Below are 16,823 nucleotides of genomic sequence, written 5' to 3' on the forward strand. Positions count from 1 at the left end.
ACAGGCTCCGGACGCGCAGGCTCAGCGGCCATGGCTCACGGGCCCAGCCGCTCCACGGCATGTGGGATCTTCCTGGACCAGGGCTCGAACCTCTGTCCCCTGCATTCACAGGCAGACTCTCAACCACTGCGCCACCAGGGAAGCCCTAGACGTGCCTTTGCGTTTGCAGAGTCCTACTCTTTAAAGCAGTCAGCTGGCCCTTCTCTCAAGGACCTTGTTCACAGGTCAGATAATGATTGCATAGTGCCGTGCCTGTAATGTAATTAACGATTTTGGTTTTAGCAGAGTTTGGGATGAGACAAAAGAGCCCATTTAAATTCTTTAAGAGTTATGCGTATTTGACTAGGTTTCTACTTTTTGCTCAGCCCCAGCCGTCTGAGCACACAGAGCTGTCTGTCTTTGCAGGGATGGAGGGACCGCATTGTTCATTGTGAGCAGGGAGCAGCCGCAGGCGCGCGCATGCGTCAGCCTACCTAGCGGCAGGCACGGTGACGGCTCTGACGTCCCGGGTGAGTCTGAAGTCTGGCAGCCCCTCTTCCTCACCCTCTCAAAGGAAAAGGGGTCCCATGTTTCCAGAGCTCGCCTTATAGAGACGAACAGACTCATATGAAGGAACACACCAAGACCACTTCTGTGCGTTTGTTTTACCAATTTGTGCAAAGCAGTCTGAATATTTAGACAACACTTCCTGACTAGTCAGTTCATGGTTCGCGCATTTATCTGACCTGCTGAAATTTCAGCCTCAGGACTGGCTGAGTACTGTTCACAGAATCAGTTTCTGTTTCATTGTTTTATATTTGTGAAAATGTTGATATCAGTTTACTTCTTCTCCATTTGTATGTGCATTTTCCCTGATAGTTGTGAAATGTGCCTTTGTTAATGTTCTTTAAAGGTAATTGGTGGAAGGAGTATTAACCTGTTATGGATGTAAATTTTGGAGTAGACAGAGGACCTTTTGTGGGCCTGAGTTTAAAACAAATCAAACCATTTTTCTTTATTTTTGTGTCAACAGGGTCTAGCTCAGTGCCTGGCACATAATATATATTTAAAGTTTATTGTTTGATCCTAGTCACATGAACTAAAAATTTGGGCACTGTGGAAGATCTACATGATATTCCCATACTTAACTTTTCAATTAAAAAAGAACTTTTAGAATGGCTATATTGTTTTATTTATATATCAGTTTTGTTTTATTCTCTGATGCACCTGAGTGTTGGAAGCAGAGCCTAGCACAGAATAGGGCTCACAAGTGTGACTTAAGTGATGAGAAAATAGATGTGTCTACCCACATATGTGAAATGCGGCGTGTTGCAGTTCAAAAGGAACCTTCAACTTGTCTGTTTCAAATAAAGTTTCCTTATATAGAGAGAAAACGAGACAAAGAGGAAGGAAAAAAGGAAGAGACATGGGCGGGCAGAGACTAGGAAACAGAGAGAAAAGGGAAAAGGCAAGTGAGATGAAACGCAGAGTCGCACCGAGGGCAGAAAAGGAGCGTGTGGAGTCGACAGAGGAAGGGGCAGGATCCGGTCTGCAGAAAGCCAGGGGGACTCAGGTAAACGCGGGTGTCCCTGTTGCTTTAATAGGATTGGGAAGAGAGAATCAGTGCCCAGTCAGTTCTTGCTGCTGTGGCCAGTTGCCTCCAGGAGACTGAGGGAAGAGCAAGAAGGAGACTTTGCCAGCAGTCCTGGAGCAGAAGTCCTGACCTGGGTCTGCTTGTTCTCACCCTGATTTCCGCTAACATCCGCAGACATGCATAGCCGTTCTGGGCTCTCTGGGAGTAAAAGCAACTTGTAGAACATCAGCTCTCTGTGGGTCGTGTTTGAGAATGTCCAACGACCTCCCTACCTACCACCAGAGCTTACAACCCAGAAGGTACAGTTGACAAGATTCTTTTAACTCATCACCTTACTGAGAACAGACTACTTCATTATTATTTGGAAAGATGTACTTCGTTTACGGTGTAGAGTTTGCACTGGGAGAATGCCACTATGTAAATCACTGGGGGAAATGCAATCCCCTCACTAATGATGCAAAGAGAAAGGTCTGGGATGTCGTGTGTTGTTAGATTCCCACAGGATTGGTTTATGGAGAACTCTGAGTTACCTAAAACTGATTACACGAGGCTGAGAGCTGACTGTTAGAAGTAATATACTGCTCTGCATCAGTAATTCCTTATGAAACAAAGAAATGAGGGATATTTAGATTATATGATCATGTCAAATGTTCTATAATAAAAAATGGGAAATCTGGAGGCAGTCAGAAGTTAAATGTCTCTACAAACATGTAAACATACAACTGTGTGTTTTATATATTTCACATATTGTTTGTGTGTTTGAAACATACCATATCAACTTTACTCCCAATAAATTTCAAATAATTATTATACACAGAGAAGAAACATTTACATAAAAGAATTTGAATTTCTGAGTGAATTTAATCCCCTTTTGTGTGTTTCTTGATATAAAACCATACTGATGATTCTAGTGTTTTGTAATAATAAACTGACTTCAGGACAGGTTAAACGGCTTGGGAATCCCTCCAAAGCCATTGACAAACCAAACAATATTGATTTTTTTTCTCCTTTGCTTTAAACTTAATTAAAAGGATGCAGTACATCAGCAAGCTGGTGGAGACTTATCTAGAGACAAAATATGATTTAGAAATCTGACAAGTGAAAGATTGCAATGAGATTGGATGTTTAAAAAAAACATCTTGAATGAATCTGTCCTCTAGTCAATGTGTATGAGAGACTCTCACAGTCAGTTTTAAAGGGTGGATGAGTCAGCATTAAACAGAGCTGAAGAAAAACAGATGATTAACTATTTGGATGTTTGAAGTTTCCAATTTCATTGATAATTATGCTTTCATTTGAAAGAAAGAATTCCAGTCGTATATTGTTTACTTAATAAGCACGGAGCCAGGCACTGGGTGCAGCCCCACACCTGCACCCACGCTGGAGCTGGGTCTTGAATGGAAGGGCAACCCCCCTTCTCCTGAGCTGAGGCCGGCACCACCTTCTCCCTCCCACAGCCTCACACTGGGGATCTTAAGCCATTTGATTGGTGGACATGCATGCTTCCAGATCCCAGGCGTGGCTCTCTCCCCAGGTCCACAGTCCTGACTGGTGGGCCCAAAGGCTTGGACTGGGGTCTCCTCTTTTCCTGACAAGGTGACAGGTGGGCAGGGAAGCACCTTGAGGGGATTGTGGCCGCATCTGTGGCTTGGTTGGTGAGCCACAGTGTCCACAAGGCTGTGGCGACTCTGCCTCGGTAAGGTGTGCTGTGTCGTGTCCTTGGAGAGGAAGCCAGGGCTTTGGGTTTTTGACCAAATTGTGCCCCTTTTTAATAAACAGAGGTTCTCATGGCCAGAGGAGAAGCTGTCCCCCAGCAGTGCCCGACAAACTACAGTGCTACTAGCTCACTCCAGTGGAAGACCGTGCTGTCCTGTGGGTCTCAGTGTTAAGATTCTAGAACTCACAAAAACTCCCATTTCCATGACTACAGGTGGCCTTATTTTACCCCTCCCAGAATGAGGATTTTTAGTATTGATAACAGAATCTAAAGTATTTATTTCTAAAACACAGAGGAGTATTTATCACATTAAAATTTTGGCTCCTTTTTTTATTTTAAAGAAAAGTCTTTAAATTGAATGAATGTCTGGAAACTTTATGCTATCAAGGTCTGTTTCTTAATTGCAGCTGGGAAATTATTCCTGCAAAGGCATTCTTTAAATTAAACCATCTCTTCTTCATGAGGCGTTCCCTGGCAAATCCCAACCCAGAAGGAATGCTTATACTTTATATGCATTGAATGACTTCACATCAAATTGTTTATCACATGGGGTCTCACTGGTTTTTTAAAAATATAATTCTGTCTTGTCTCCTCACAAGAGATCTGATCTTTGAGCAAAGGATCTAAATTCCTCTGACATCTCCCATTGTATTTGGTCATCAGTACACACACGGTATAAAGAGTTACCTAAAAATGTGTGTGTGCTAGTTGGTTTGGAAGTTGAGTGGCCCTTTGTATTTCGGACCAGAATTAAAAGCTGGACTTAATCAAAGATCCATCTAGTCCTCAGAGCCCATTATTACTGATGATCAGGCTACTTGTAGGACTAAACATGCTAAAAACATTGCATGGATATGTGTTTCACTTGGTTTCTTCCATAATTAATCCAGACTTCCCAAGCCTTCTTTCCAGATCCTCCCCCCAGAAGGTTGTGTGAACATTGAAACTGAAGTGAATATGAGAACGTAGGAAGGACAGTAAATGATTAACGTGTTTTTTTTTTTTTTTCGGTGGGGGGGAGAATAGGTTTTTCTGGGGTTGTTTTCTGTTTTTTCACTATGGTTATTTTTCTTTTTCTAACCTTTTATTTTATATTGGAATATAGTTTGTTTACAATGTTGCGTTAGTTTCAAGTGTACAACAGTGATTCAGTTATACATACACATGTATCTATTCTTTTCCAAATTCTTTTCCCATTTAGGTTGTTACATAATATTGAGCAGAGCTCCCTGTGCTGTACAGTGGGTCCCTGATGCTTGTCTAGTTTAAATATAGCCGTGTGTACATGTCAATCCCAAACTCCCAAACCATCGCCCCCCTCCCCCACCTCGGTAACCATTAATTCATTCTCTAAGTCTGTGAGTCCATTTCAGTTTTGTAAATAAGTTCATTTGTATTATTTCTTTTCAGATTCCACATATAAGCTATATCATACGCTATTTCTCTTTCTCTGTCTGGCTGGCTTTACTCAGTATGACAGTCTCTAGGTCTGTCTATGTTGCTACAAAATTTCTTTTTTTAATTGCGGTAAAAACACAACATAAGATTATCCCCCTGAATTTGTAAGTGCACAGTATAGAGTTGTTACCTATAGGAACAAGGCTGTCCAGCAGATCCTAGAACTTATTTATCTTGTGTAAATGGAACTCATGAACAGCAAATCCTGGCAATCACCATTGTACTCACGGTTCCTAAGAATTGGACTATCTTAGACATTTTGTATAAGCAGAATCAGGCAGTATTTGTCCTTCTGTGTCCGGCTTATTTCGCATGGCATAATGTCCTCCAGGTTCATCCATGTTGTCACTAATAGTCCTTGTATGTATACACCATATTTTCTTTTTTCATTCATCCCTTTATGGACATTTATGCTGTTTCCATATCCTGGCTGCTGTGAACAGGGCTGCAATAAACACAGGAGTGCAGATATCTCTTTGAGATCGTGATTTCAATCCTTTGGGATAAATATTCAGAAGTGGAATTGCTGGATCGCATGGTTGTTCTATTTTTAATTTTTTGAGGAACCTCCAGACGGTTTTCCACAGTGGCTGCACCAACTTACATTCCCACCCACAGTGCACAAGCGTTCCCTTTTCCGTACATTCTCACCACACTCGTTATTTCTTGTTTTTTTGATAATAGCCATTCTGACAGGTGTGCGGTGGTATCTCATTCTGGTGTTGATTTGCATTTCCCTGACAATTAGTAATGCTGGGTACCTTATCATATACCTGCTGGCCATCTGCATGTCTTCTTTGGAGTAATGTCTATTGGAGTCATTTGCCCATTTTTAAACTGAGTTCTTTGTTTTTGGCTGTTGAGTTGTAGGAGTTCCCCACAGGTTTTGTATATTGCCCCTTATCAGATATATGGTTTGCAAATATTTTCTCCACTCAGTGGGTGGTCCTTTCACTCTGACTGCATCTCTTGCTGGGCATACACTGTAGTTTGACATAGTCCCACTTGTCTGTTTTTCCCTTTGTTGCTTAGTGTTGTTAAAATGTCCACACCATGCAAAGCGATCTGAAGATTCAATGCAATCTCTTTCAAAATCCCAATGGCGTTTTCTGCAGAGATAGAGAAAACAATCCTAAAGTTTATATGGAGCCAAAAAATACCCCAGACAACAAAAACAATCTTAAGAAAATCACTTCCTGATTCAAAACTATATTACAAACTCCAGTCGTTTAAACAGTATGGTCCTGGTGTAAAGCCAGTGGGGCAGAATAAAAAGCCCAGGAAAACCCCACCCATGTATATACTTTCAATCAATTTTCGACAAGGGTGACAAGATTATACAATAGGGAAAGGATAGTCTCTTCAATAAATAGTGTTGGGAAAACTGGATACCCAAATGCAAAAGAATAAAATTGGACCCCTCTCTTATACCATGCACAAAATCAGGTCGAAATGGAGTGAAGACTTAAACGTAAGACCTGAAAATGTAAAACTCCTAGAAGAAAAATAGGGGAAAAGCTTCATGGCGTTGGCCTTGGCAATGATTTCTGAGAATAGGTTTGCTAAAATTCAGGGCCCATTTCTTACCTTAGATGGCTCTTAAAGACATTCCCTTTATTCCTCTGCCCTTCCTCCCTCTCGGGAAGGCGCTCATATGGTGACAAGGAGGAGGAGGACAGAATTTCACACTGCGCGAAAGGGCATATTTGTTCTTCCTTAAGAAATCCCTGAAACCCGCCCTGGAGTACTAAGTGGCACAAGCGGCTGCTGCATGGTGGGAGGGGAGGCTGGAGAGACTGGAAATGTGATGGATTTTAAACTCTGTCTCTGGGGGGAAATTGACAGGAATGCCATGACCCACATGCAGAAAAGCCTGCCTTTGTTGAGCACCTTTTCCACTGATGACAGCAGGTGGGTTCTGCCCTGTGACAGGGGACACGCTCCGGCATGCCAGGACAATCCTGGTTTACACCTGCTGTCCAGGTCCCCCGTCCACTTTAACTTTGTCCCAAACAAGATGCCCCAGTTGTGTTACCCTATTGTCAGAGCCATTCAAATAAAATTTTCAGGATGCTTCTGACTTGAGCCCAGTGGGAGAAATGACTCAGAAGGCATTTCTAGGACACTGGGGCTTTTTTGCTTCTTCACTCAGATGCCTTTGGGAAGCAGAGAAGCAGAGAAAACCCACAGAACTAATGTGCATGGATACAGCTGTATGTACTGTGCTCAGCACAGCTTGCAGGGACCTGGCGTTGATAACGTTGGCGTTATCACTGGCCCATCCCGGCGTGTCCACACTGCAGGTGATTCCAGCCATCTCTAGAGGGTCCTCCAGATTGATGGCAGCAAACCTGAGAAGGGCACCTTGGCCCGCGATGCAGGTGCCGCCCGCACCAGGACGAGGGTAGATGGTTTTTGTTGCATCGGGGCTGACTGCTCTGGTCTGAGCAAGGTTACAAGCCCTGCATGCACTGAGCTAGGCAGGCCAGCCCTCTGACCTTTGAACGACCTCCCCATGAAGAGGTAAGGCTTGTTCCTGGTACCACTGAATCCTGCGTTTCTTCAGACCGAGGCAGGCTGTGGGCTTTCTTCCATCACGGAGGAATGCCAAACCTCACCCTGGAGCACAAAGAACCAGCCGGGGGCACCTGGCCCCGCACGTTCCTTCCTGCTGGTCCCCTTCCCTGAACACTGACGGAGCCACCAGCCTCTTTCTCACTCCCACTTTCCCTTTCCCGTTTCTCCTGGAGTTAATGACATTAGTGAGACAGCATTTCTGCAAAAAAGAAAATGTATCACTGCTGAAATAACGTGAAAAAAATCATGTACAATCCGTGCTCAGAAAAGCACCCCAATGTTAATCACAAAGCTTTAAAATTTTTTTAGTCTCTTAAACAAAGGTTAAAATCTTCAAAATGGAAATATTTGTCATGAATCACATCCTTTCTCTTAAAATTAAAAAAAAAATCTAAATGGGAATAATAACAGTTCACTGAGCAGGAAAAGCAGTCTTTACTGGAGAATTGGTCTCGTCTCCTGAGTAGCTCTTTGTTCTTCCATTTGTTTAAAAGGCATGTTTCTTCTCGTCACTTAAATGGTTTGTTTCAGGAGCAGCGACAGAGTTTACTTGCATTTCAGGCAACTTGTGTCAAAGTTTCTTGACCGCTGAAGTTTCCTTTTGGCTGATTCTGCCTCGGTTATAGGGACCTCCTGGGAAAATAGAATGAGGTTTTCTATATTTCCTAGATTTGTCCTACTGGGGTTTTTACTGTAACTCTGCTCTTGATTCTCTTGACTGTGTATTGGGGTTGCCATTCTTTTGAAATAAACTGATTCCGAGGGAAGAAACCCTGTCTCTGTCTGTCTCTCTGGCAACATTCCCTTTTGGTTGGCTTCCCTTCCCTAGTGCTGCGAAGCATCGGTGCCCTGGGTGAGCCTCGAGCGATGGCTGGGAGGCAGGAGAGCCGTGACGTTTGTGGTCTTGCTGCACCTAATTGACCAAATGGATGATACCCGGCAGATAACACACTCTTCAGGATACTTCATGTTCCAGGTGCACAGCCATCATCCTGGCCTCCCGTGAGGTGTGACTCCAATTCCCTCTGTCTATAGACTGTCCAACCTCTTATCTCCTCATCTGATTCACACTCAGGCTTCAGAGAAGTACTCCCAACTCCTGCCCAGCCTACGGTTTCCCTCTTCCGAACTCCTGTGTATTTGCTCCAAAGACCTCAGCACTTTTAATGTCATAGCCTGACAGGGAAGGGTGTACATCAATGTCCTATAGTCCAGCATGTCTCCTGATTCAGGAGGAGTTCTTCTTAAAACTTTCCTGGTGTGCATTCATCTGCTGATCCAGTGTCTGCTTGAATACCTACCACTTTGGGGATATCATATGCTTCATGAGGAAGCACATCATTTTTCATGGCACATAACAGATCTAGTTCACAGACAGTGACTGCTTCTGTACCTGGGGTCAGCTGCTTGAGAACTGAGACTGTAAATACAGAGATATAGGTGTATAGAGATAGATATGATGTCGGCTTAGCATCTAAAGATATAGAGCAATCCATCTCATAGTACCCCTCAGAGTGTTGTGCACATGACCCTGTTTTCAACCAATACTCAACAGTCGACTTCTTCTACAAGGTGAACGGTGCAGTGGGCATCAGATTGTACCCGAGGAACAGTGGGTTTCGTGTTTATTCATATGTGCCTGGGATTTAGATACCCTTACCCTCCCTAATAAAAAGAGATACAAAGTGAAGCGTATTTAAAACGAGCATATTTTGATCTCATTGGTAAAATGGAGGTAACTCTAAAGCAGGAATTCCTCCATTTATATATTAAATGAAAATACAATCTCCATCCTTTGTTACAGCAAGTGCTGAGGCTGCTTGGCCTCCGCTGTGCCATATAAAGTATAGGTGACAAATCTGACTTTGGGATAACGGTTTGCTGAGCTCAAGGCAAAATTCATAAGATCCGGGTCCTCACCAACTCTTCCCGAATTCTTCCTGCGATGAAACTATTCTCAATATGCAGCAAGGCCCAGCGGGTTTCGCGTGCTTGTGCTTGCCCGAACCCGGAGACCCTCTCCACATCCGCCTGAGGACACACTGCTTTCTAGGCTCAGTCAGGTGACCTGAAGCAGCCCGTCGTCTGCATCATCTGTGACCCAGTAGGCTTGTCTGCAAGCCCTGTCTTTACCTGTGACCTGAGATTTCGTACTAATTTAATACTTCACACTGAAAGTAGAGCTAGCTCATAGGATGGGATTGTGTCTGCCCCTTCACGCACAACTGCACGTCTCGAAGCAGCCCGTCCAGTGCCCCCAAGGGGACCCCGTGCTGACTGCCGTCTCCCTGCAATGCCCTCCTGTGAGCGTGCCCTCAGCCCCTGCCCAGGAAGCCTGGGTTCCTTCCATGGATCTCCTCCCACATCCTCCCTCTTTGCTCCGGTATTTGGAAACCCGTCCAACTCCTGACAAGCCGGGAGGAGGGCTGTGTCCACCCCTCCCAATGGACACACTACATACTATTACTTCATTGTGGGTCTGCTTTGTCCCCTCCCTGGAAGGCTTTGTCCTCTTAAGCACCGTCTTGGTAGCTCTAACAGAAAAAATCACGACACTGATGTCCAGGTCCGGCACGTTGCGGACAAGCGGGGTCCACACCTCCTCTCTGTGTGAACTTGTGGCTCTGACTGTGTGATGTATCCTCACAAGGAGCAGGCATCTGGGGGGAAATGAAAGCTCCTCATTTCTGTGCTCCCTGGGCTCCAGAGAGAGTGCCCTGAAGTCTCCCATTTTCCTCTCTGCCTTGGAGCTCCTGGCAGGCGGCCCGTCACACTGGCTCGGCCAGTCTCTTCCACCCTCCTGTGGCCCCTGACCCTGTTCTCCCTCTCAGCCCTTTGGGGTTTGACGCCATGCAGCTCCCCGGCATCCACCCTCCTGCGATGGGGGCCCCACGTCGCAGAGCTGCTGGGCTGGCATACTGCATTCCCCCTGCCACCTCTGGGGCCACTGCCTGGCCGTGGCCATCACCTCCGCTTCCTTTATCCTTCCTCTTGTGACTCAAGGTCTTTCCTGTGAGCAGGAACGTCCTGGCAGGTGACATAGGAATATGCAAGACAGAGAAAAGCGTTCTTTTGTAATTCATGTTTCAGGGGAAAGGAGGTACCCTGTTCCTTCCTCTCTCACTGATTTTCACACCTTTATTCCCCATCTGCTGTCCTGCTCCCAAATTTCTTCTTGATTGTTTTCCTTACAGACTTGAGGTTAAAGTAAGAAGACTCAGTCTGGGAGAAGAGTTCGTCAGGTATTAGTCAATACATCCGATTCGGTGAGAGCAGGCTTGCTTGTGATATGGGAACACAGAGCCACTTTGTTTTCGTTTTTTTTTTGAACTATAAACATACACTCTGCTCTTCCTATGACTTTAGCACAGGGTGCCTACGACTCAGCGTGGCACTGAGGCTGGGTCCTCTTCCAGCTGTGTGTTCACGTGTCTGTCTGCTCAGGGCCCTGTGCTGAGCCCTGACCCTGCAGAGCCTACCATCCCCCTGCATTTGCAGTGTTGCGGTGTTTCCTCAGGCTCTCTGAGAATCATGCTTTTTTATATCTCAAAAGATACTCCAGAGAAACTAGAAAACGACGTACAGAAATACTGAAAACTTTTCACACATCATGTGACAGTGATGTTCGGGTCCCTCCCAGACCCAGCTGTGTAGAATCATCTGGTCCAAGGGTGACTGCAGGGTGGGGCTGGGCGTGCAACCCTACACGTGTCCTACCACAGTGGGCTCCCGGGGGTCTGCCACACCCACAGCAGCGTGTGGACTGTGGTCCCCGAGCACGGGCCCGGGCGCTGAGCCCCAGAGGCCCTGGTCCGCTTGCCTCGTCTGAATAGGATGGCTTCATCCCTGCTGCAGTGGTGACGTACCACTGTGTTGTCGCCTTCCCGTCTGCGAGGTGAGCTTTTTCAGGTCGAGGACCTGGAATCCTCCTCCTGTCTCAGCCCCGACTCACGTGCCGCAGGGTCAACTCTTCGCAAGGAGGATACGCTTGCCGGATTAAATCTGTTAAATCACGGTCTCAGGACTTCCAGCTTCAGGTCCAACATGTAAAATCACGGGCTGGGATCTCTCACTGTCCTGAGTCCAGGACACTTTCATCTTAGGTCATAAAGGGATTTAAACCCAGACTACACGTCACTGGTTTTTCATAGTTGAGAGATAGAAAAGCCATTCCACAGCTTTGTAGCTAAAACCCAAGAACATAGCACCCCCCCCCTTATTTTTTTTCTAATTTTTGGTCAATTTCACGTCTGCAGCTTCTGTGCCTTGTCCATGGCTTTGAGTTTTACTTCTCCGAGTCTTCCTTAAGCAAAAATAGAAATTTCATAGAGCTGTATTTTTTACCAGGCCTTTTCCTTTTATTTCCAAACTGGTTTTCATAATAGTACTATAAGGTGAGTGGGGCAGGTGGTGTTATTATCCTCTCTTTTTCTCGTGTCCCTAAGAGAGGAGCCAGTTGAGTTGTGAAGTTCATACTGCTGGAAGTGGAAGAATTCGATTCAAACTTGGGATGCTTCAGCTCCACGACTTTAAGCCTTTCCCTTGAGCCAGTGGTTCTCAGCCCTGGCTGCTCAGTAGGATTACCTGGGCAGCTTTTAAAAAATACTGATGCCTGGGCTTCACCTCACACCAATTAAATCCCGCTCTCTGCAGGTGGATGTTGCTGTATTTTAAAAGCTCCTAGATAATTCTAATATGCGTGCGAGGCTGAGGACTGCACTGTTTGCCGACCTCTCTGTCAGAGGCGGAGCATATGGAGAAAGACAATCATTTGCGCTGATGGGCCGCATGGACGGCTAATAGAATTCTGACGGGTTAGCCTCTGGTTCCTTAGTCTCCCAATTGGTATGGACGTATTGTAAGCAATTGGGCTTGAACGATTCCCTTTCTTCATTGTTATCTTCATGCCCACGTCAGTGTTGTATTTCGTTAAAAAGTAAATTCTTGAATCACACAGGCTGAATTAATACAACTAATTCTTTCCTGACCTCAGGTGTAATAAAGTACATGACTCTCTTTGAGCAGGAAAATGCTTAAAGATCATCTCGTCCAACGGCTTCCACGCTTTCATGAATGAAGAATCTTTTTAGAAAACGAAAGCAGATGAAGTAGGAGTCAGGGCTCTAGACCCCCAGCTCGACTCTGCCCTCACTGGCCTCCGGGGCACATATGAATATTACTCATGGGCTGGATGTGACCTGGGGGCACTAGGGGGGAGAAGACACGGTTTGAAGACAAGTTGTTGAAAGTTCTTGTATTACTGCTGAGGAACATGAGAGCAAGAAGGAGATTCCAGGGACTTCCCTGGCGGTCCAGTGGTTAAGATGTTGCCTTCCAATGCAGGCGGTGTGGGTTTGATTCCTGGTCGGGGAGCTAAGATCCCACATGCCTCTCGCCAAAAAACCCAAAAGTAAAATGGAAGCAATATTGTAACAAATTCAATAAAGACTTTAAAAATGGTCCACATCAAAAAAAAAAGTCTTTTAAAAAAAGAAAGGGATTCCAGAGGGAGCTGAGGAGCCAGGACTTCCACCTAGAAATCCTGGCTTCCTCTCCACTGCCTTTTTGCCTGTGTACTGTAATTTGTGATTGTGTGGCTGACATCATCATGACACTCATGAGTCATGATGTTGTGATGTGTGATGTTGTGATGGTGGGTTGCCAAGCTGGTGTCAGAACATAAATACCCTGACTCCCACCAGGGTCCTAAGCCTGAAACAGGAAGGTCTTCCCCAGGGAGCACATTTCCTTTCACCACACACTCTGCCTTTTCCTTTCCCCCACCTCCTGGGATCCACCTCCCGGGACCCTGACAGTGCTGGGCTTAGAGTGAGGCTGTGTTTGTGCGGTGACACAGGTGAGCTTGGGGTTTGGGGATTACTGGCTCTGTAGGCAATTGATTGGATCTACATCTAAATCTCATTGTTTTGTCTCCTCAGATGATACTAAGAAAGTCACATCATTTCTCAAATATCAAATGCTTTAAAATACCAGTCATGTGCTAACCCCGGTTAGAGAGGATTTTCAGGTCTGTTCCAGTCAGCCTGCTTTTATTCCATGGGCAGGACCAGTGAGTTAGATTTCCATGGCAGAGCATCAAGCAAAGGAACAAGAGATCTTCTCATTCCAGTCTTACAGAAAGATGTCTGTTGAAGTGAACACAGTGGTTAGCTGGTTGTTAGGATTATTTTATTATTGTTGCTATAGGTTGTTGCTGTACGTTCATAGATTTGAAGATATTTTGTATTTACTTCTCACAGCCCAATTTTGCTATAAGGCATATGTGGAAATTGGCTCACTAAATGTAACTAGTCTGGCCTGAAAAATAATAATAAGCAAATAGTGCATTTTTAAAAATTTAGAGCACGAGCCACTATACTCCTACCATACTTGAAGTGTGATGGGAAACGCTATAAGCCTGAAAACAATGTGAATAAATAAACAGAAGTATATAAAGAAGCAAACTTTTAGGCTACTGTGAAGAAAAGCTCCAACCTGTCTGCCAGTGTGAGATAGAACACGTCCTCATCAGCCAGTGATGGTACCCGTTGAGGTTTCCTCAGCTGAGGGACAATGTCCAATCCCACTCTGTCTCCAGGGGAGGATTCTGTCTACCAGACAAGTGGCCAGACGAGTGTTCCCATCACCATGGGTGCCCTCGGAGGACAAGGAGCCTCCGCCCACCTCTCTCATCAGGAGCCACAGAGGCCTGCAGGAAAGCAAGAGAATGAGCCCATAGCTTATATCACCATAGCTTATATCACGCCGTAGAAAGTTCTGAAAAGCGTAATTATCTCAGAGAAAAGACCTTTTGGTATTAACTAACTTTGAGTTAAGTGCTATGAATTTAAGCAGAATACACACCTAACGTTCCTGAGACTGACCTGAATGTGTTATGTCGACCTCAAACAAGAAGGTCTTCACTCAGAGCATTTGTATTTGACTCTATTCTCGTAAAAATCCAAAAGGCAGCTCATTGTGAAATGAATCTGAGACTTCAGATCAGCCCTTTCCAGTAGGAATATAATCTGAGCCATAAAGTTACATATGTAATATCACGTTTTCCTGCAAATATTAAATGCAATAAAAATAAACAGATGGAATTAATTTTGATACTATATTTATCTAACCCATAATATCATATCAATAGGTAGTCACCATACATTTATTAGTGAGATATTTTACGGTCTCTTTTTGTACCATTGTGAAATCTGGTGTGTATTTACATGTATGGTTCATCTCAGCTTAAAGGGACCACGTTTAGCACCCAGGAGCCCACACGGCTAGTGTCTGCCATATTGGACAGCAAAGCTGTAGGTGATCTGGGTAACGAGAAACCCTATATTACATTCTCCCCAGGATTTTTGTTCTGTCTAGGTAATGATGATTTTATTTTTTTTAAAAGTGACCTCTAATTGCACTGAGGACTTAGTGTGGTGTTATGAGCATAGGCTGAGGACTTAGATTGCTGGGGTTCAAACCGGTCTACTATTCACAAATTAGTGATGTTGGGCCAATTAGTTAGCATCTCTGTGCCTCATTTTTTTTTTTGTCTTCTGTGCAAGCGGTGTTAGGATGCACCTACCTTGCAGTGAGGATTAAGTGAAACAATGCGTGCTCATTACCTAGCACAGAGCAGGTCTCTATTTTTAGGTTATTATGAATATAACTTCTCTTTCTCCAGAAATGAATGATAGCACATCAGAAAATGAGTCAAATAGATATATCTAATGATAAACCCTTTAAAAATGATATCTGTCTGGGGAAGGCTGCAGAGAGGGACAAGTAAATACTCTAGCATGAGCTGTGTGTCCAGCAGAGAGTCCTTGAAGGCATGCCTCGAGTCCCTCTATCACTGTACTGACTATCCAGTGTGTTACGTTCCAAGGGCGAAATTGTAGAGTTGGCCAGTTTATTAGTTTCAGTTGTGTTGCTATCATTATTTCCATAGAAAGCTTATTGTTTCTCTTCTGTTTAAAAGTGATGTTATCAATGCAGAAATAACTATGATCTTATGTGTTTAAAGGCTATGAAACAATTATTAACTAGAATATTTATATAAATTTAAAGACCAAGTTCCCTAACTTACTGATGATTACAGCTTAGCTGCAGAGGTGAGAAGGAATCTTAAAAATTATCCAATCCACTATCCTCATTTTATAAATGAGAAGGTCAGCTTGTGCTTTTGAAATTCTGTCATTTTTCAACCCACAGTAATTAGATTATTTATATTTTTAAGATAAACTTACAAAAAGATTGGGACCGGCCCATGTTAGTTAATGGTTCTTTAAATCACTTAGTTTTGAGTATTTGGATAAACGTTAAGTCGGGTATTCTGCATTAGAGCCAGGATGCTGGATACATGGGGTTTAACAAAAAGTGTAAAACATAGGGGCTGAATAACTTAGATTCTAGTCAATTTTTTCCAACATTTTAAAATCCAATATTCTGTTTTGATAAACGTAAAATCATGTAAACTTCCTTAGACTTACTGAATTTTTAAAAAGAAAAATAACTGGCTAAAATCAAATCAAAGCAAGGGCAACTTTAGATGAAATAAGTGTGCACGCGTGTGCACTTCAGCTTGCTGTGTTGGTGTCACCTTTTCCAAGATGGCCTTGCCCAAGTGCAGGGAACCATTGAGAGCTACTTAAAATCATTAGAGCATTTACTTCCGACTCACAATAGGCAAGCATACTCTGACCCAAGTAGAAACTAGATTTACTGTCATTTTCAGTTACAAAGTAAGATCCCAAGGCCTGAAATTCTCGTAAGTATCTTCTAATGGGTTCTTTGTTTTATTTTTCCCATTTATAAGAAATCATCAGAAACTTTATAAGTGCATTACTTCCTTTAAAAGTATACATATATTTCATTTGATTTTGAATGATCTAAAATGGTCTCCGCATTTTAATAACAATGATATTGTCTTAGAAGAGTCATCTATTCTATCTGCAAAAGAGAATGTTTCTGCTTGTGAGCCAAAGCATGTTCACAATTGCTAAAAGTTTTCTCATAAAAGAATGAAGAACTCAGGATAGATGTATCAGAGGGTGTGAGACTGTAGGGCAGCCTGGAGATGTAGAAGGAAGTGCAGGGTCGGAGTCGGTCTGGAGTCCTAGCTGTGTGTCTCAGTGAGTTTCTTTAGCATCTTGAGCAGACGTAAGAAGAGAACAATATTTCCTACCTCTGAGGAGCAAATGAGATAGTGGGCCCCCAGCATCGAATATAGCATCTGGATTCTTGTTTGTCAGTTATTTTATGGAAGTACAGTTGATTTACAACATTGTGTTAATTTCTGCTGTACAGCAAAGTGATTCAGTTATACACATATATACATTCTGTTTCTATTATGGTTCATCACAGGATATTGAATATAGTTCTCTGTGCTGTACAGTAGGACCTTGTTGTTTATCCATGCTACAGATAATAGTTTGCATCTGCTAATGCCAGACTCCCAGTCCATCCCTCCTCCACCCCCTTCCCCCTTGGCAAGCA

At 43.9% G+C, this 16,823-nt stretch overlaps 1 protein-coding gene across 27 annotated transcripts in view; it reads left to right on the plus strand.

Moving 5' to 3' along the window:
• MYT1L (myelin transcription factor 1 like) overlaps nucleotides 1-16,823 on the plus strand; it is a 407,540-nt gene that overhangs the window by 23,835 nt on the left and 366,882 nt on the right. Inside the window, exon 1 of one of the 27 annotated variants that reach the window (XM_060309906.1) lies at nucleotides 1,527-1,552. The exons of the other annotated variants lie outside the window; for them this stretch is intronic. The gene's annotated coding sequence lies outside the window, so the exon portion shown is untranslated. Of the gene's footprint in view, nucleotides 1-1,526; nucleotides 1,553-16,823 lie in introns of those variants that run through there. 27 annotated transcript variants of the gene reach the window in all.

Source organism: Globicephala melas, chromosome 12 (assembly GCF_963455315.2).
Source record: "Globicephala melas chromosome 12, mGloMel1.2, whole genome shotgun sequence".
Taxonomy (NCBI): Eukaryota; Metazoa; Chordata; class Mammalia; order Artiodactyla; family Delphinidae; genus Globicephala; species Globicephala melas.